The sequence below is a fragment of the Telopea speciosissima genome, chromosome 3 (genome assembly GCF_018873765.1).
Source record: "Telopea speciosissima isolate NSW1024214 ecotype Mountain lineage chromosome 3, Tspe_v1, whole genome shotgun sequence".
In the NCBI taxonomy this organism is placed as follows: Eukaryota; Viridiplantae; Streptophyta; class Magnoliopsida; order Proteales; family Proteaceae; genus Telopea; species Telopea speciosissima.
The window spans coordinates 51,498,490-51,519,474 of record NC_057918.1 but is presented as its reverse complement, the minus strand read 5'-3'; the positions used below and the strand labels follow the sequence as shown (position 1 = coordinate 51,519,474).

General features: G+C 42.9%; 1 protein-coding gene across 1 annotated transcript in view; it reads right to left on the bottom strand.

Annotated features, from left to right (window-relative positions):
• Nucleotides 1-20,985, bottom strand: part of LOC122656952 (phosphoglucan, water dikinase, chloroplastic-like) — a 125,714-nt gene that overhangs the window by 9,704 nt on the left and 95,025 nt on the right. The window lies entirely within an intron of this gene.

The following is a 20,985-nucleotide window of genomic DNA, read 5'->3' as shown; positions in this document are numbered from 1 at the left end:
CTTTCATTGATTGTTTTAGCCGGACGACTTGGGTATATTTGATGCATAGTAAGAGTGACGTCTTTACCTGTTTCACTTTATTTCATAAGATGGTCGAGACACAGTCCGATGCCAAGGTCAAGATTCTTAGGACCGATAATGGAAAGGAATACATGGACGGTGCCTTTCGGTCTTATTTGGACAGCCATGGGATCATTCACCAAACTTCTTGGGTTGACACTCCCGCTCAAAATGGGGTGGCTGAACGCAAGAACCACCATCTTCTGGAGGTTGCTCGTTCTCTTAAGTTCACTATGGCTGTTCCTCCTCGCTTTTGGGGTGATGCTGTTCTTACAGCTACATATCTTATCAATCGGCTTCCCTCCCGTGTTTTGGATGGTCGCTGCCCCTTGGATGTGCTCTGTGGGAAATCAACCTTTGTTGTGTCTCCCAAAGTCTTTGGCTGTGTCGTGTTTGCCAGGAATCATCTTGTACACGGCAAATTTGATCCCAAGGGGCTGCGATGCATATTTCTTGGTTATTCTGCTACCCAGAAAGGATATAAATGCTATCATCCTCCTACTAGGAAAGTGTTTGTCACTATGGATGTAGTGTTCTGGGAGTCTGAAGCTTACTTTAAACAGCCGGAACCTCTGCAGGGGGAGATTATAAGTGGTGAAGAGGTCCCGCTGATTGCTCCTCTAGACATTGAAATACCTACTATAGAGGATACCTCTATTGAATTCGAAGAAGGGGTTACTAGTCAAGAACAGGAAGTGGGACAACTACAACAAGAAAAAATTGTGTACACTCAGGGAACTGATTTTCCTCTGGACAGCCCTCTATACAAAGAGACCACCACCACTGATCCTACTCAATCGGCATCTGCTCCTGCTCCAAGTCTTGCTCCTAGTCAGATTTCTGGTAAGCCCCCTATTGATCCCAGTCTTGATTTACCTATTGCTGTTCGGAAATCAAAGCGAAGTTGTACATTGCACCCTATTTCCAACTTTGTGTCATATAACTCACTAACTCCTGCTTTCCATGCATTCATAGCTTCTTTATCCTCTGTTTCCATCCCTAACAACTGGCAGGAGGCTATAGCCGAACAGAAATGGAAGGATGCGATGAATGAAGAGATGCATGCCCTTGAAAAAAATCAGACCTGGGATTTGGTGAGTCCTCCACCTGGAAAAAGACCTGTTGGTTGCAAATGGGTCTTTGTAGTGAAGCACAAGGCTGATGGCTCAGTGGAGAGATACAAGGCGAGGCTTGTTGCCAAAGGGTTTACTCAATCCCAAGGTATTGACTACCAAGAGATCTTTGCTCCTGTAGCAAAGATGAATATTGTACGGGTTATTATCTCTTGTGCTGTGAATCGCGGATGGGAACTCCAGCAACTTGATGTGAAGAATGCCTTCTTGCATGGAGATCTGGAAGAAGATGTCTACATGGAGATACCTCCTGGTTTTACTTCTTTAAAAACTCAGGGAAAGGTATGTAAACTGAAGGCCCTATATGGTCTGAAACAATCACCTAGGGCTTGGTTTGACCGGTTCCATAAGGCTATGATTGCTTATGGATACAAGCAGAGCAATGCTGATCATACGTTGTTTGTGAAGAAGGTAGGACAGCAAGTGACAATGTTGATTGTCTATGTTGATGATATAGTGATCACAAGCAGTGATGCACAAGAAATACAGAAGTTGAAGGCTTATTTAGGCACCGAGTTTGAAGTCAAGGAATTGGGTAGATTAAGGTATTTCTTAGGGATTGAGGTTGCCTATTCAGCTAAGGGCATATCTCTCTCTCAAAGGAAATATACCTTAGATTTGTTACAAGAGACAGGGATGCTTGGGTGTAAACCAGCAGATACCCCCCTTGAGCCCAACACACATTTGAAGAGTAAGGACGGCGACCTGGTGGACAAGGGCAGTTATCAGAGGTTAGTTGGCCGATTGACCTACCTCTCACATACTCGGCCGGATATCACATTTGCTGTAAGCCTTATCAGTCAATAATGCATGATCCTCACTCTTCTTACTTGGAAGCAGCCTATAGAATTCTCCGTTACCTTAAGTCATCTCTTGGAAAAGGAATCTTGTTCTCTCCTCATAGCCACCTCCGGATAGAAGCATACACTGATGCAGATTGGGCCGGCAGTCCTGATGATAGGAAATCCACATCTGGGTATTGCACATTTATTGGAGGAAACCTAACTACTTGGAGAAGCAAAAAACAAGCTGTTGTGGCTCGATCTAATGCTGAAGCTGAGTTCCAAGCTATGGCCCAGGGTATTTGTGAACTTCTTTGGCTCAAGGGGCTGCTTCAAGATTTGAGGATGGTTACTGATCTTCCTATGCGACTCTACTATGATAGCAAGTCCGCAATCAGCATTGCACACAATCCGGTTCAACATGATCGTACCAAACATGTTGAGATTGACCGGCATTTTATCAAAGAAAAGTTGGAACAAGGGATAATATGTATCCCATTTATTCAGTCTAGTGATCAGTTGGCTGATATCCTCACCAAAGGAATCAGTTGGTTGAGGGGGAGTGTTGTAATATGGGTTTTAGTCCCACATTGCTTAGATGTATTCTCTTCATATGATTTCAGTATTATAAATAAAGTTGCGCTGTGATCACTTTGATCAAGCCAGTATTCACGGAATTCCACAGTAACCTATGGTGGATTTACGATCATGAACCAGCCCAGTCTGAGTCAGTGTAGGCCTCAACGCGCAGATGGTCATGAGGAGATAATAAAACCCCTTTACAAGGGGCTGACTTCAAGTATCTCAAAATTCTGAATACGGCTTCCAGATGAGACGAATAAGGATCATGCATACATTGACTAATGAGACTCATAGCATAGGCAATGCCAGGCCTAGTGTTAGTTGCCCTACTAACCTTTGATATCTCCCCTTGTCAACTGGTTCACCATCATTGCTCCGAAAAAGACTATTGGCCTCAATAGGAGTATCCGCAGGAGAATGTCCCAACACGCCTGTTTCTGAAAGAAAATCTAGAGTATACTTGCGTTGAGATAAGAAGAGTCCCTTAGAGGAATGGGCCACTTCAATTCCAAGAAAGTAGCGAAGTATTCCCAGATCCTTGATCTCAAATTACTTTGCCAAATAGGTCTTCAATTTGGAAATTTCAGCAAAGTTATTCCAGTTACAACTATATCATCCACATAAACAATGAGGAGAGTAATAATGCTGCCCGTCTTTTTTATGAACAAAGTGTGATCTATGTTGTTTTGTTTATAACCAAATGTCACCATTGCCTTCTGAAAATGGCCAAACCATGCACGAGGTGATTGTTTCAGACCATACAAAGCCCGCTTGAGTTTACAAACCTTGCCTTGAGTTGCAGCAGATGAAAATCCAGGTGGCACATCCATATAAACTTCCTCCAATTCACCATGGAGGAAGGCATTTTTAACATCAAGCTGATGTAGACTCCATCTAAGGTTCACAGCACAAGAAAGAATGACCCTTTATGAACAAAGTGTGATCTATGTTGCTTTGTTTATAACCAAATGTCACCATTGCCATCTGAAAATGGCCAAACCATGCACGAGGTGATTGTTTCAGACCATACAAAGCCCGCTTGAGTTTACAAACCTTGCCTTGAGTTCCAGAAAATGAAAATCCAGGTGGCACATCCATATAAATTTCCTCCTCCAATTCACCATGGAGGAAGGCATTTTTAACATCAAGCTGCTGTAGACTCCATCTAAGGTTCCCAGCACAAGAAAGAATGACCCTGATGGTGTTCATCTTGGCAACAGGCGCAAAAGTCTCCAAATAATCTATCCCATATGTTTGGGTAAAGCCGCGAGCAACTAATCTAGCTTTAAAGCGGTCAACTGTTCCATCAGCCTTCTGGTTAACCACAAGGACCCATTTGCAACCAATGGTCCTTTTTTGTGGTGGAAGTGTGACAAGGTCCCAAGTACCACTCTTCTTAAGAACTTGCATTTCTTCGACCATAGCCCCTTTCCACCTAGCATCTGCAAATGCCTCCTGCCAAGTCTGTGGTATGGAAACAGAAGATAAAGAGGAAAAAAAAGCATGAAAGGAGGGAGACAAAGACTCATACGAAACAACCTGAGAAATTGGATGTTGCATACAAGATCTTTTTACCTTCCTAAGAGCAATGGGTAAGTCAAGTGACGGATTAGAAATAATAGAAGGTTCAGAATTAACAGGAGAAAGATTCGAAGGAGAAAGATCCAAAGGATCAGAAATATTACCAGAGAAAGTCTCATCTTGTCCTGGATTAGAGGCCATCTTTGCCCTTTTTTCTTCCGATAATACTGTTGTAAATCCTTCTCTGGCTGAACCTGCTGCTCCCTTGGACACCACCATCTAGAGGTGCATGATAAGCATCGGTGGGCTCATGAAGGAGAGGAATGGTAATCGGCACATCTTCTAAAGTAGATATAGACTCCCCCTAAGAGGTGCTGATGAAGGATAAAAGGCCACAGCCTCATGAAAAACAACATCCATGGAAACAAAAATGCGAGTTGGAGAATATCCAATGAAAATGCAGCAGAGACCATGAGGATCAAGTTTACCATGAGCATAGTGATTGCGAACAAAACAAACACACCCAAAAATTTTGGGAGGAATGATATAAGAAGAAGACCCCTTTAAAAGATCAAGAGGAGACTTATAGTCAAGGAGCCGAGAGGGCATTTGATTGATAAGAACAGCCTCTCCCCAAAAATGAGAAGGAACATTCATTTCAAACATAATAGAACGAGCTACATCAAGGAGCTATTTTTGCGTTCAGCCACTCCATTTTGGAATGGAATGTCAACGCAACTAGTTTGGTGAATGATACCTTGAGTAGCAAGAAAGATTTGAAAGGCCCATCTAAATATTTATGACCATTGTCACTCCGAAGGGTTTGAATGGCTGCCTAAAACTGGGTGTGAACCATGCTATGGAAAACTTTAAAACAAGAAACACTTCATTTTTATGCCTCATTAAATAAACCTAAGTGGTGCTTGTATGACAATCAATAAATGTGACAAACCACCTAAAACCACAAATAGATGAGGTGCGTGAGGGACCCCATACATGGAAAAAGGTTTGGAACATCTTTTATTTGAACTAGAATAAATAGTACGAGTTTGTTTAGCATAAACACAAGCCTCACATAATAAAGTTTGAGGATTACAATGCTGAAATAAACCAGGAAAATTTTTAGCTAAGGTTCCTAAAGGGGGATGTCCCAACCGGGATGCCAACGATGTATCTAAGATAAATGACTGTCAGGGGAAGTAGCGTTATGAGCCTGTCCAGATATTGCAGCAGTATTAGAGGCAAGGTCATCATCTAGCAAATAAAGTCCACCACGCATTCTACCAGTTCCAATCATTTTCCCCGTCCCCAAGTCCTGAAGGACACAATGGGATGGGTAAAAAACAGTTTTACAATTGAGATCAGATCTCAAACTACTGATAGAAAGTAGATTAGAAGCGAACTTTGGTACATGCAAGACAGAGGACAAGGATAAAGAAGGAGAACAATGGATGGCTCCCTTCCCTGATACAGAGGAGAGGGAACCATCGGCAATTTTAATTCTATCCTTACCGGAAGAAAGAAAATAACAAAAAAATAAATTGGATGTACCAGTCATGTGATCAGTGGCTCCAGAATCGATTATCCAAGGATGGGATAATGCCGAAGCACAATGACCACTAAAAGAAATACCTGGTTTGGAGAAAACAAGGATGGATTCAGAAGAGGGAACCACAGTCGAGGTAGAGGCAGAGGCAGATGTTGGTATGAAAGACCCAAAGTTGGTCATCATACGACGGAATACAGCAAGTTCCTCTGCAGAAAGTGTGGTATTAGGAGGTGGTGCTTCAACAGTCTCTGTCAGATTGGCCTGGCCACGACCACCACCATGACAACGGCCACGACCCCCACCAGATGGCCTACCATGTAATTTCCAGCAGTAATCAACCGTGTGACGATCCTTCCCACAATGAGTACACTTTAGAGGTTCCTTTTCAAATGAGGAACGTGTACCAGTATTAGAGGATCCACCTCCAGAATTAGATAATAAAGCTGATCGTTCTAGTTGAGATGGTGGTAACATAGTGGTCCGACGAGTATCCTCCAATTGAATCATAGAATATGCTTGTTCCAAAGGAGAACGACTCAATACCTGAGATCGGAGCTGATCATATTCCACATTGAGTCCAGTCAAAAAAGTATACACTCTGAATTTGTCCTCCCTTTTCTGAAATTTAGTACATCTGCAGAACATTCAGCCTGAAAATCATCATAAAAGTCTAGCTCTTGCCACAAGCTACGGAGCTCAGAATAATACTGCGACAAAGTAAGTTCTCCCTGTTTGGTTGCATCGATTTTCCTTTGGATATCGTAAACCTGAGCATCATTCCCGACCTGGGAATAAGTATCTTGTGCAGCTTTCCAGATCTTAGTGGCTGAATCAAGTAAAAAAATATCCACGGGCAATGGATAGAGTCATCGAACTGATAAGAAAGGACATGACAAGAGAATTACCAGAACTCCATATATCCTGTAATGGACCAGCATCAATCGGTTTGACTGAAGTACCATATATAAATCCCTTATAATCCCTTGAATCGATGGAGAGAAAACATGATCTGGACCATACTAAATAGTTTGTACCATCGGGCTTCACTGGGCTGGCAGTAAAAGAGGGATACTCGTGATTGTTGCTGTGGGTGGCTGCAGGTACGGTAGTTGCTGGAGATATTTCTGAATCACCCATGAAGAATAAGGCTAAAAAAAACTTTGATTAAAAAATCAATCTGCAAAAAAAACTGCTATTCTCGATCTTCACAAGGAGATTGTAAATCTCAATTTATCGAACAAAAAATTGCAGAAACTCTGAATCCCAGAAGCTGCGCATAAATAAGGATCTCCTATTGTAAAGAGATCATAAATAGGATTGAGAAAAAAAGGAGGTAAAAGTAAGGGCAGATACTAGATCATATTTGATCACCTCCAAGTATCGCCCTACCAAAAACGATAGGAACTAAAGAAAAAAACTTACGGCTGTAAGAGAGGACTAAGGCTTAGTTGTGGCTAGAAGAAGAATAATTGAACAACAAGAGATCGATTTTGAGAAGAAGAAGAAGAAGAGAATAAAAGAGGAGAAGGAGAATCGATCTAGGGATTTGGGAATTATTCCTTAGGTATCGTGTTTGGCTCTGATGCCACGATGGAATAATTGGCAGGCTTGTCAATATGACAGCCCCCATACGATTTAGCTATGGAGAAAGTTCCAGAATAGGAACAATTACAATAATGCCCTTAGGCAGAAACTAAAATAGAGAAAAGCCCCATGGGTCGACCCATGTTACATTAATACCCATATTTCGACAACTGAGATATTCCTAGACTTTTGGAAAATCTTTTGGGTATTCTTTAACTCATGAATTAACACCAAAATGAACATGAATTAGGTCAAAGACAATCTACTGGTGAGGCATATCGGAGAATTGTTCGGGTGCTGATTTCGGGAGTCAAATCACCAAGTCTGTAGACAAGGTGAGTGGGTTTAGTCTGATTTCTTTTGAGTGTTTCTAAGTTTATGAACTGACGTATGATGTAGTTCACATGTTCCATTTATATGATTGACGTATCTCGAAAAATGTATGCTTTAATTCAACATATCATGAACTATGTATGATGTGTGTAGGAAATATGATCCCATTTCTTACACACATTGTACAAAGTTCAAGTGTTGGAATCTGTAATCCAAAATACCGTGGGCGTATTCTGGTCCTTTTGGGGTAGACTTATTCTTCTGATATTAGGATTAAGTTGCTGTTGTTATAGAATCAGCTAGTTAGGAGTAATTATGTCTATTTCAGTCCCTTTTTAACTTTCCCCTCTATCATAAATAGAGGGGCTTACCTATCAATGTATAAGATTTTCCATTTTCTAATTCTCTCTTTCTAACCCACGATTCTGCCAACATGGTATCAGAGCAGGTTTGATCAAGGTTAGAAAGAAAAAACCCTTTTTCTTTCTTAGTTTCACCCTCTTCTGGTTTTCTTCTTCTCATCCTTGAAAGGGGGCAGCACTAATGAGGTAAAAACCTAAACAAATGATTTAGTTGCTGCCCTCCTCCATCCTTATCTATTTTTTTCATTAAAATTCTACTGGAACAATCTCTGCGATTTGAAGGTCTCCAGTTTTTCTTGAAGATCAGATTTCTATCAGTAAAGAAGGCTGATCCTCCATTGTTGGAGCCTCCCATGCACCCTTTTCCATCACCTTTCAACCCTATTCCACTGTCCTCTTTCCCAAGGTTTAAAGTATTGGTAATGGGTATCGTATTGGTCGGGTGATTTTAAGAGACGTATCGTTTCTAAGATACGTATCAAACAATACAAATACGTATAGAAATGGTCAAGATACACATGAAAATACACTTTTGGAACAAAAAACAATATAAATAAGCAATATATATATAATAATTGTCGTGCACAAAACCTAAAATGGTGAATAATGTATAACCAAACAAGTGCATTAAATTGAAATTGTTATAAAAGATGAAGTTTCTCACATGTTGTAATCGTCTATAGCCATGAAGAGTATTGGATGATGCAAAGGGTGATTCGTTTTTTAGTTTAAAAGTGTGAAAAACCAAGATTAAATGCAACATTTTAGACTCTTGGTTGAGAGTTTTCCTTCATTTTTCGTTAGATTAGGAATTGTATAGAGTCTGTGAATGAAAATGGCCTTTTTATGGAATGTATCGATGGTATCGGTACGTATTGGTGTGTATCGGTACAAATCGGTAATGTATCAATATGTATCGAGCCGTATCGGCCGATACGTATCGATATGTATCGATACGTATTAAACCACCCATAGAACCCTTTACTGGACGTATCGATGGTATCGATACGTATTGTATCGGCTCGTATCGACCGATACATTTTAATACAATTCGAGACACTTCATTTTTTTTAAAAGGAGACATATCGGTATCGACCGATACCGATACGTATCGGTCCGTATCGTATCGGTCGATACTTTAACCATGCTCTTTCCCTCTTTTTTTTTTTTTTTCCTCCTGCTTTCATTAACCATTCCAGCCCTCATACCCAATCGATCTCAACTTGTTAGGGTTTTTTAAAACACTGACTCCAATCGATTTTTGGGTTTCTCCTTTCAGTTGCAGCTGATTTTTGGGGGGTGATTCTCTACTACTATAAGCCCCACTCGACCTAAGTTTGGACCCTTTCTGATGGCAGGATTAGTTTTTACAGGAAAGCTTCCTTAACCTTCTAATTTAATTATCTGCTAAAAACCCTGACAAAACCCTGACTCCAATCGAATGTAGGGTTACAGGTTTTAGCTTTTGCTGATTTTTGGAGCGCTGATTACTTCCATTGCTAGGACCACTCGACCTCAATCTTGCACTTATCCAAGTTTCCTAGAAGACCCCACCCCAATCGATCTCTCTATTTCAGGGTTTTCCAAAACCCTGACATTAATCGATTTTTTGGGTTAGGGTTACCTGCTACTTCTGGAGCTTTTTAAAGGTGTTTCTACTATCAAGAGAGGCAGTCTATTTCAATTATTCATGGCTTGAAGAAGTATTTTACCTAAGATAGCTGCTGCCCTATCTTTTCTACACTTTTGGGTGTTTCTCCCTTTTGAAGATCAAGTCTCAAACACTACAAGAGATTAGTTGTTCATATAGGAGATCCATTCAAGCAGTTGTGGACAGCATCTATGCCAAATCATCACACTTTAACAAGTCATCATCAGTTTTTTGAAGCCCTCTACCCTCCAATCAATCTCAAGTTTCAGGGTTTTTACAAAACCCTGACTATAATCAATCTGAGGGGTAGGGCAGTCCTCTCGTTGATTTTTTGAGGAGTATTTTATCACCATCAGAAGAGTACTCGACCTAAGTTTCAGCATCATTAATGGAGTTTTTTGTAACAAAATTCAGGTTTCATCCTTTTTTTTTGGGTGAATAAATAATATCATTACCGAAGAGAAAAAAAGAATTACAGAGGGCCCCTAGGGGCAAGAAAAACACAAACATCCAAAGCCTTAGCTAGGAGAGGCTGAAGAAACAAGAGAAACATTAGAGAGGCCCCAAGAGTCAACAATGAGCCTGTTCCTTGGGGAGTCTAAACAACTAGAGGGGGGGGACAAGGGATAACTTTGCTTTAATCTCAAAGGAAATGTAATCCCAAATCTTTTGGTAAGGACGAGAATTGGAGGTCCATTTCTTGATATTACGCTCCATCCAAATATGGTTGATAGTGGCACAGAAAGCCAGCCTCCCTACCACATCACAAATAGAGTAGCCAGCAAAGGTCATATCAACCCAAATCCACTCTCTAGAGAAGGGGAGAATTCTTCTACGAACCGGCCAGCACTTGAGGAGGATGCCTTTCCAAATAGCAGCAGCGGTAGGGCACTCAAAGAACAGATGACTCAAGTCTTCAGCATTGTTCCAGCATAGGCAGCAAGCAGAAGAGACTTGGATCTGGCGGCTTTGAAGAAAAGCCTGGGTTGGGAGACAGTTGTTGAAAACCCTCCAAGCTGTAAAACAGTGGCGAGGAATGTGGTGCTTGAACCAAAGAAGCTTGCGCCAAGGTACCAGCTGGCCTCTCAAACGAATGTAGTTCCAAGCTTCCTTAGAAGAGAAGAGGCCAGATCTGTTTGTTATCCAAAGAACACAATCTCCTCGGGCAGTAGGCCTTCTTGGAATAGAGGGGAGCTCACCCCAAATAAGGCTAAGAGAGTTGCCAGAGGGTGGGGGAGCCCAGCCATCCTGATCAAGAATATCAACAACCAAAGATAGCCTATGAAGACCCATTGCATAAATGGAGCGGGGAGTGACCTGATGGAGAAGAATCCCCGAAGGGTGCCAATTGTCCAGCCAAAGGTAAGTGGAGAGACCATCACCAACCTGGGACCGAATGACCCGAAGCACAAGGTGTCGGCTTGCAAGAATTTTGCGCCAGACCCAAGAAGCATCAGAGGAAGGGGAAGCCGTCCAGATAGAGTCATTTCGAAGAGGACCCGAATAAACCCAGTCAACCCAGATGCTTTTCTTCTTGGAAGCAATCTTCCAAATAAGCTTGATGATACCCGCAGTGTTCACCTCTTTGATTCTTCGGATGCCCAGCCCACCTTCCATCTTAGGGAGACACACAGCGGCCCAGCTTAGGGGATGGAGAAATCTAGAGGAATCATTGCCCTTCCAGAGAAAGGAGGCCATGAGGGTTTCCAAGGACTTGATGGTGGCCTGAGGTAGCCCATAAATCCCAGACCAATAGATATAAGATGACTCCAATACTGATTTGATAAGGATTAACCTGCATGCATAGGAGAGAAGTTTGCTTTTCCAAAGTTGAAGCCTTTTCCTGATCAAATCAAGCATAGGAGTGCAATGGTGAGCAGTAAGCCTGGCCGGGATCAGAGGAATACCCAAGTACTTGACTGGAAGCTTGCCCTCTAGGAAGTCAGATCTAGCAAGAAGAGCTGTTTTCAGAACCTCTGAGACTCCAGCCAAAAATATAAGAGACTTTGAGGGGTTGATGCGGAGACCCGAGCGCTCATGGAAATGCTGAAGGCAACTTAAAATGCACTGAATAGAGGTGACTGTGGCCTTTGAGAATATCATCAGATCGGCTGCAAAGGCTAGATGAGTGAGCTTAATGGCTTTACACTTGGGCATTGGCAAAATAATCTGCTGATCAGTACAAATCTGAATCTCTCTGGATAGGACTTCCAAAGCCAAGGTGAACAGGTAGGGAGATAGAGGGCAGCCTTGGCGAATCCCCACAGAAGCACCAAAATAACCCGCTGGGCTACCATTGACCAGAACCGAGAACTTGGGGGAAGAAATGCAAGAGCTAACCCAATTTACAAAAGGCAGAGGGAATCCCATCTTAGTCATCACCTGAGTAATAAATTCCCACCTAAGAGAGTCAAAGGCCTTGTGAATGTCAATCTTCAAGAGGAAGGAGGGAGAGTGATTTTTCCGATCAAACCCTCGAATTAAATCATTGCATAAAAGGATGTTGTCCGAGATATTCCTGCCAGGGATGAAGGCTGTTTGGTTGTCACTGAGTCACTGACCAAGCCATCCACAACACCTTTGAGCCTACGAGCAAGAATCTTTGCTATGAACTTGTAGAGGAGATTGCAAAGGGCAAAGGGCAATGGGCCTAAAATCATTCATGGCAATAGCACCTTCCTTTTTGGGGATGAGGCAAAGAAAAGTATTGTTGATCCCAGTAATTTGACTAGGATTTAGGAAGAAGCTTTCGATGGCAGCTACAAGATCAGATTTGATGATATTCCAAGCGGCTAAGAAAAACCCCATGCTAAAGCCATCCGGGCCCGGAGCACCATTGACCTTGAGAGAGTGAATAGCTTCCACAATTTCCTGTTCTTTAGGAATAGAACTCAAAGAATCAAGGGAGGCCTGGCCAATAAACTTGTTGAGCAACTGGTCCGGAATGGGAGCAAGACTCTCCTGAGGACTAGAAAAGATGCTCTGGAAGTGCTGAACTGTCAAATCTTTAATATCTTTCACAGAGTTGACTAAGGATCCATCCGGCCGGGCGAGCTGAATAATGGAGTTTGTGTTAAGCCTAGCTTTCACCGATCGATGGAAGTAGGCCGTGTTTGAATCTCCCAAATCCAGCCAAGTGATCCTAGATTTTTGCTTAAGCAAACTTTCTTCCCTAGCCAGCAAGGAGGAGAGCTGAGAGGAGACATCTTTCTCTTCAATGGCCAAGGAAGCATTAAGAAGATCAGACTGTAGACTAGCCTGTATGGCAGCAAGCCTTTCCTTACACTCCAGGACTTGATGAGAAATGTTGCCAAAAACTTTGATGTTCCAATCTTTAAGAGCAGCCTTAACATTTGTGAGTTTCCTAGAGAAAGCAATTAGAGGAGCAGAAAAGGCAAAAACAGGCTTATTCCAGGCATCTTGTACAACAGAAAGGAAGTATGGGTGAGAGGACCACATGTCAAAGTACTTGAAGGATTTAGGGCCAACAGAGGTGAAAGGCTGAATGGCTAAGGAGATGGGGGAATGATCTGAGATGTCTGGGTTATCAAAAGAGGCCTGAGAGGAAGGGAAGGCTGCCAGCCACTATTCATTGACAAGCATTCTGTCCAGCTTACAGGCAATGCGATTGCTTCCAGCCCTCTTGTTGCTCCAAGTGAGTGCAAAGCCTGTCCATCTGAGGTCATCTGCCCCCAAATCATCAATGCAATCATTAAAGGAATTCATAGCCTCCAAGTCCATATGGTCCCCACCTCGCTTTTCATGGGTGAACCGATAATGTTGAAATCCCTTCCTAACCCCCAAGGCTGAGCACCAATCTGGGAAGCAATAGACCTGAGATCAGCCCAGAGGACAATCCTATCAAGAGGGCGATTAAGAGCATAAACCACGGTCGGGAAAAAGGAAAAATGGCCCAGTGCAATCGAGAGAACATGGCGTGCATGAACTGAGAGGAGGCAGAAGAGAGGGAGATGGAGATTCTGCAGGGGTCCCATAAATCCAAATACGGCCGTTGGTGTGATGAGAGTAGTTTGAAAGAATCGACCAACCCGGGGCAATAGAGCTGACAATTTTGGTCGAATTAGGCTCTTTGATATGAGTTTCAAGAAGGCAGCAAAAACAAGAATGAGTGGAACGAATACGGGAGCGAACAGCGGATTGCTTAGAGGGAGAGTTGAGCCCTTTGGTGTTCCAAATGATGCCACGGATCATTGAGCAAGGGGGAGGAGAGGCAGCGAAGACTCAAGGAGCCTGGTCAGAACAGCCGGAGACCTGGTTTCGCTATGGTGACGGCGCCGGTACGAGCTACGAAGGAGGGGGGTGGCAGCTGTAGGAGGAGGGTGTAGGGGAGACATACAGGGAGCAGCGGTGGCAGCTACAGACCTATCGGGTGAAGAAGACGAAGGAACAGATTGGGTCGGAAAAGGTCCAAGAAGAGAGAGAGGGCCCGACCGAAAGGAGAAATTGGGTACAATTTGGGTAAAGGGCGAAAGAGCCTGACCCGACCCACGAGAAGACCTGGGTAAAATATCGGAAGGGTGAGAGGGGGCTAAACCCGACCCGGAAGGAAGCAAAGGGGAGAGGCCCGTTCCGGGAACCGCTGGACAAGGGACAAGAGAGGGGGGGGGCCACCAAGTCAAGGCCAGAGGAAGTCTCGACGAGGGGGTTCAAAAGGTTCGCTGAAGCCAAAAGGGGGTTAGCATCGCTAGCAGACAAAGACTCGAGGGCACAGGCTTTTGAAGTTAACGAAGGCTCAAAAGCACAGACAGAAGAGATCAAAGGATCAATAGAGTGCGCTCGAAGCATTGGGGGGAGGAGCAACAGCTGCAGAGCTAGAAGAGGAAAGATCAGAAGAGAAGCCCTCTGCCATACGAGATCTGCTCCGAGGCAATACTGCAAACTGGGGCTTCTCGGGGCAAGAGAGAGGCTCCGTACCCTCTGCGTCTTCGGCGGAAAGCAGACTGAAATGGTTCTGAGCATCAGACCAATGCTGCTCATTCGAAAGCAACTGGACAATGGTACTTTCCGGCCAAGTCTTCTTCTTCCAACGTTGATTCCGGTAACGGAGCCGAGATCTACCATGGGCGGGAGATCGAGCAACAGCTGCAACAGCAGGTGTTCGACCTCAAGGGGTGGGGCCACCATTGCCGGCAGGTACTTCTTTCGCCGAAGGATCAGGAGCATCACAGGGCTTTTCCAACGGAGAGTAGAGGTGGGAGTCGTGCCCGAAGACCTTGCAAGTCAGGCACTGAGGGGGCTTCCAGTCGAAGTGCACCTCCTGCTCAAAGGAAAAATCATCCCCTTCGTTGGCAACGATAAAGGAGGGCAAGGGGTCTGCCGCCGAGTCCTCAACACAGATGCGTGCAAAAACAAGTCGATCCTTGCGCCTGGTCCTCAAATCAGAGAAAAGAGGCTTCCCCAACACAGAGCCAATAGTGCTAAGGCCATCCGTGAACCAGTAGTGCAGAGGTAACCCTGGAAGTGTAACCTACAGAGGGATAGAGGAAAGGTCAACACGTAGGAGCTGAAGCTGATGGTCCCATTGGCGCAAGAAAATGGGCATCTTCCCTACTTGCCAAGGGCCACCTTTGAGGGCACGCATCTTGTCAAGCGAAGAGGAGAACTTGAAGATGAAAAAACCATTGTCCAGAAAGTAAGTGTCAAGAGATCCCTGTGGACGCCACTGGTTGGAGAGAGAGAGCTTGACAACATGAAAAGGGGGACGACGACCAAGGAAGTTACCAACAAGGCGATCTTCCCACAATTTTACCTCAGATTCCAGAAGATCAGGAGCACACATGGCTACTTTCGCAGAGCCAACGAAAACAGGGGGAACAAAGCGAAGCTGTAGACCATCAGAGCGAGAGGATGAATTGCCAGCGACAAGAGAGCTCCATGAAGCTGGAGCAGGTGGGTGCGGGGAAATGGAGTGGGGACAAGGAGACAGGGCCATAATGCAGGAGAGGGAAGAAGGGCAAGCCAAGAAAAGGCTGCCGGAAAATCAAGCTCACGTACTAGAGGAGAGGGTCAGGCCTGCCGGAAGGCCGGCAAGGGAGATACAAGGGGAGAGGACATCCAATCTTTTCAATGCGTTTCAAATTTGTTGCAGCAAATCAAATTGATCAGGTTTCATCCTTATGGTCACCTTCTACATCAATCAACCTATTTATTTTCTAGTTCCTATATGGCTGGCTACATCAATTACTTTTGGATTTGCTGAGTTATTATCTTATACTTGCTGGCTCTATTGAGCTTTACTACATACTTTGCTGGTTCTATTGATTGGCTTCTGTAAGCATGACTGATTAACCTGTTACTGCTGCCTTTATGTGGAATACTACTGCCCTATTCTTGAGACTGAATATCCTACTATTGGAGATCGAATTTCTTTCACATTGTTAAAGAGTCGGATCTACTACCCTGGAGATTGGTTTCGATTTGGGATTACAACAGTGTGTTCCATGCTTATTGGTTGCGACTACGAATCTATTCAGTTGTGTGAAGCTTTTCTACAAGTTTATATCCAGTTTACTTTCAAAGCTTAATCCTGGCATTGTTCACTAATTCAGATCTGATCCAAGTTTTTTTTAAGTTTATTGCGTCAATTCTACCTAGATATCTTCGTCAGTTCTATTTAGCACGTGGGAGTTTACAAATTGGTGTTTTGCACACTGGTTCTTCCATGTTTGAAGATTGACCCAAGCCTTGAAGATTGGAGTCTTTCCTTACTTCAAATCAGATCTGTTTACTTATCAGATTTGAATATTGGAGTTTGGTGTCTCTCCCCTGCAGGAGTTTCCATCTAAGGAGTTTGTTTGATCGTTTGAAGATGGTTGACAATTTATATGTTGCATTGTTTTTCTCCGTGATTCATTATCCCACTATTTTTTTTTTCACTTCATCACCTCCCATACCATACCTTTGGCATATACCCATAACCACTTTGGAAGTTTATGGTATTCTCTAAATTGTCATTTCTTCCTTTTCCATTACCCTTAGCACCTTTTGGAAAATTCTGGAATATTATACTTTTGCACTATTTCTTACATCATCTCCGTTATCTGTCCACGTGTACTACTACACGTGAGGGGGGATTATGAACAATACACCTGCAGCCATTGCAGAAAGCAGAACTTGCAGGAACATTGGTGCAAAATATAGATGATCAGTCTTCTCCACCATTGCTATTGGGTATCCTTTGTTATTGGGTTGAGTTTGCCATTAGGGGGAGATTGAAGTATTAAAGTATTGAAGATATTTGGTTATTGCCAGCCTATATGAGGGTTTATAGTTGGGTTGATTCAGTTGTTTTCGCTGCCTGATTCAGTTTATTCCGTTGCTTGCTGCCCTAGTTCTACATTTCAAGATTTTATGTCACTGTGACAATCTGAGATTGATCACTGGATAGCTATTGAAGATTGGTGAATGTTTGTTGATCAAGTCTGCCCAGGTTTTGAAGATCTATTTTTCAAGTTCTTGAAGGTTTATTTGGGAGCTGCATTCATCTGTCAAGACTGGACTCTGTTGCAACTTTGTTTCTTCCCGTTTTGTTCAAGTTGGGCATTAGTGCCTTGTATGCGCCAACTTGAGGGGGAGTTAGCATTATTATAGAGTTTTTTTTCTTATTAGTTCAAGTTGGATCCTCCTTCTTTACTTATATGTATAATCCAACTTGAGGGGGAGTGTTGGAATATGTAATCTAGAATACCATGGGGGTATTCTGGTCCTTTTGGGGTAGACTTATTCTTATGATATTAGGATTAAGTTGCTGCTCTTATAGAGTCAGCTAGTTAGGGGTAATTATGTCTATTTCAGTCCCTTTGTAACTTTCCCCTCTATTATAAATAGAAGGGCTTACTTATCAATGTATAAGATTTTCCATTCTCTAATTCTCTCTTTCCAACCCACGATTCTGCCAACATCAAGATACGTTGAATTAAAGCATACATTGTTCAAGATACATCAATCATATAGATCTATTTCACCTTTTCACATTGTTCACACTGATGTTTGGGGTCCTTCCCCTGTTACTTCATTATGTGGCTTCCGCTACTTTGTCTCTTTCATTGATGACTTCTCTCGAGTTACTTGGGTTTATCTCTTGAAACAAAAGAGTGATGTCTATGCGGCGTTTAAATATTTTTATGAGTTGATGTATACCCAGTTTCAAACTCGTATTTCGATTGTCCGTTCTGATAAAGGTGGAGAGTATATGTATGGTGGTTTGGAGACCTTTTTTTCCTGACCATGGCATTATCCATCAGGTGGCTTGTGTTGATACCATAGTTCAAAATCTCGCGAAATTTCGACGATATTTCGCCAAATTTCGTATATCTCGAGCTGTCCGAGATACGATACCAATCCGAAATGGAAAAATACCATATTTCGACGATATCTCGTGAGATATCGACGAAATATCGTGGACTCACGATATATCGCGAGATATTGAAAAAGTCACTAAAAGTGTCACGTGCAATATTTCAAATATTTCGGTTATCTCGTTTCGGAAATTTCGGAAATCTTGGTAATTTCGGTAATCTCGTTTCGAAAATTTCGGAAATCTCGGTCATTTTGGTATTTTACACCCATAGAAAAATACCATATTTCGACGAAATTTCGGTATCTCAGAAATTTCGGTCAGACCGAAACACCGAAACGAAACGAGAGTTAATACCATGGTTGATACCCCTCAACAAAATGGGGTTGCTGAACGAAAAAACCGCCACCTGTTGGAAGTGGCTCGGTCTCTTTGGTTTACAATGCATGTTCTAAAAACTTTTTGGTCCGATGCCTTACTCACTGCTGTCTTTCTTATCAATCATATGCCCTCCAGTGTCTTGAACTTCAGAGTCCCTCTTGATGTCTTACCCTCACTTTCTTCTTCTTTCTCCCTTCCCCCCAAGGGTATTTGGTTGCATCTACTATGTCCATATTAGCAAATCTACCCGCATTAAATTGTATCCTAAGGCCTTGAAGTGCCTCTTTCTTGGGTATTCCTCTACCTCCAAAGGATACACATGTTATCACCCTCCGACGACTACTCGTCGATGGCTTCTCTCCAAAGATGTCCATTTTTTTGAAACCATCCCGTATTTTCAGTTACCTCTTCAAGAGGAGTATTCATCCCTTGGTGGTGAGGTTGAAGAGGTTCTTGAGTTTGTTTCCTTTCCTTCCTCCTCTCCTGTTCCTATTCCCCCTTTTCACATTGATAAGGGAAAGAAAAGTTCTGTGGATACTCTTGTTGAGGGGGAGAGTTTTGTAGATACTGTTGTTGAGGAGGAACTGCCTTGTGCACAGGTGAACAGAGAACAGGGGGAGCTACTGGTGTATACAAAGAAGATCGGCAGCCAAAATCCTTCTTCATGGCTTCCCATAAAGAAGACCTGCCAAAATCCCCTTTCGTCTCCTCATCCTGAGTCTTCATCCATTGAGACAGGTATATCTCCCTCTACTTCCACATCCTCAGACTTTGATCTCCCCATTGCTCATCGCAAAGGAACACAGGCATGTACCAATCTCATTGCCAAGTTTGTCTCCTTTGATTCTATCTCCCCTATAGGTGTTGCCTTCACTGTGGCTATCTCCTCCATATCTATTCCTAAGAATGTAGCAGAGGCTATGACTGATCCAAAATGGAGAGAAGCAATGAATACAAAGATGGTGGCTCTTGAGAAGAATCTCATTTGGGATCTTGTTGAACTCCCAAAGGGGAGAATTCCTGTTGGATGCAGATGGGTATTCACAGTCAAGTTCAAGTCTAACGGTACTGTGGAGAGGTATAAGGCAAGACTGGTTGCTTAGGGCTATAGACAGGTGTATGGCATTGATTATTAGGAAACCTTTGCTCCAATGGCCAAGCATAATTCCATTCGGGTACTTCTCTCAATGGCTGCAAATTTTGATTGGCCATTGTACCAGCTTGATGTAAAGAATACATGGTGACTTAGAAGAAGAGGTCTATATGCACTCTCCTCCTGGGTTCAAGCATCCTGGTGGCAATGGAAAAGTGTGTCGTCTGAGGAAGGCTCTTTATGGCCTCAAACAATCTCCTAAGGCTTGGTTTAAGAGGTTTAGACAAGCTATCCTACAAAATGGATACACCTGAAGTCAAGCCGATCACAATTTGTTTATACAAAGGAAGGGCAGCACTATTACAGCTCTTATTTGCAAATGTTGATGACATTGTGGTCACGGGAAACAACGAGGCTGAAATCTCAAAGCTTAAACGTTACTTTGCTTGGCAGTTTGAGATCAAAGATCTTGGTCCATTGAAGTATTTTCTGAGGATTGAAGTTTCAAGATCCAAGTTCGTCAAAGGAAGTTTGTCCTTGATCTACTTACAGAGACAGGATACTTAAGATGTAAACCAGTCTCCCCCCTATCGATCAGAATCACAAACTAGGGGAAGATTGTGGTGAACCTCTTGTAGATGCTGAAAAATATTAGAGATTAGTAGGCAAGCTAATCTATCTTTCCCTTACCCGACCTGAGATAGCCTATGCTGTTGGAGTGGTAAGTCAGTTTATGCATGCACCCAAAATGGGACATCTTGATGCAGTTTACAGGATCCTCAGATATTTAAAGTCATGCCCTGGAAAAGTTCTTCTCTTCTCTAGAAATGGTCACTTGAGGATTGAAGCATACACTGATGTTGACTGGGTTGGATCTATTTCTGATCAAAGATCCACTTCAGGATACTGTACTTTTGTTGGTGGAAATTTGGTTCCTTGGAGAAGTAAGAAGCAACCTATGGTGGCTAGGTCGAGCACTGAGGCAGAATTTAGAGCCATGGCTCACGGAGTGTGTGAAATCTTGTGGTTGAAGAAACTTGTTCAAGAATTGGGATTTGAGACTGTTAAACCTATGAGTTTATATTGTGATAACAAGGCAGCCATAAGTATTGCCCACAACCCAGTGCAACATGACAGGACAATGCATGTTGAGGTTGATAGACATTTTATCAAGGAAAAGAATGAGTCAAAGATCATCTGCACTCCTTTTGTGAAGACAAATGAACAAGTGGCCGACATCTTCACCAAAGGACTTAGCACTCATCACTTTGACTGTTTGTTGAACAAGCGGGGCATGTATGACATATACCACCCAGCTTGAGGGGGAGAGTTAAGAATAGTAGTTTCAGGGGTATTCTTGTACATAACCCCATGTTTTTATGTTTCTTCTGTCATTTGTATAAGGTCAGGGGCCTCTATGTAATTACTCATTCTTTTCAATATAAGCAAGTTAGTCTCTAGTTTGAGACATAACACATAATCCCCAAAATCATGTTTGCTCTCTTAGAGCTTCTCTCTTCTCCTCTCTTCTTCTCTCTTCTTCTTCCTCTCTAAAACTTAACACAAAAAAGATGTGGACCACGATAATGAAAGGTTTAGATCCAAGCTTCAACAGAAAGTATAGTGCTGGATGCAGT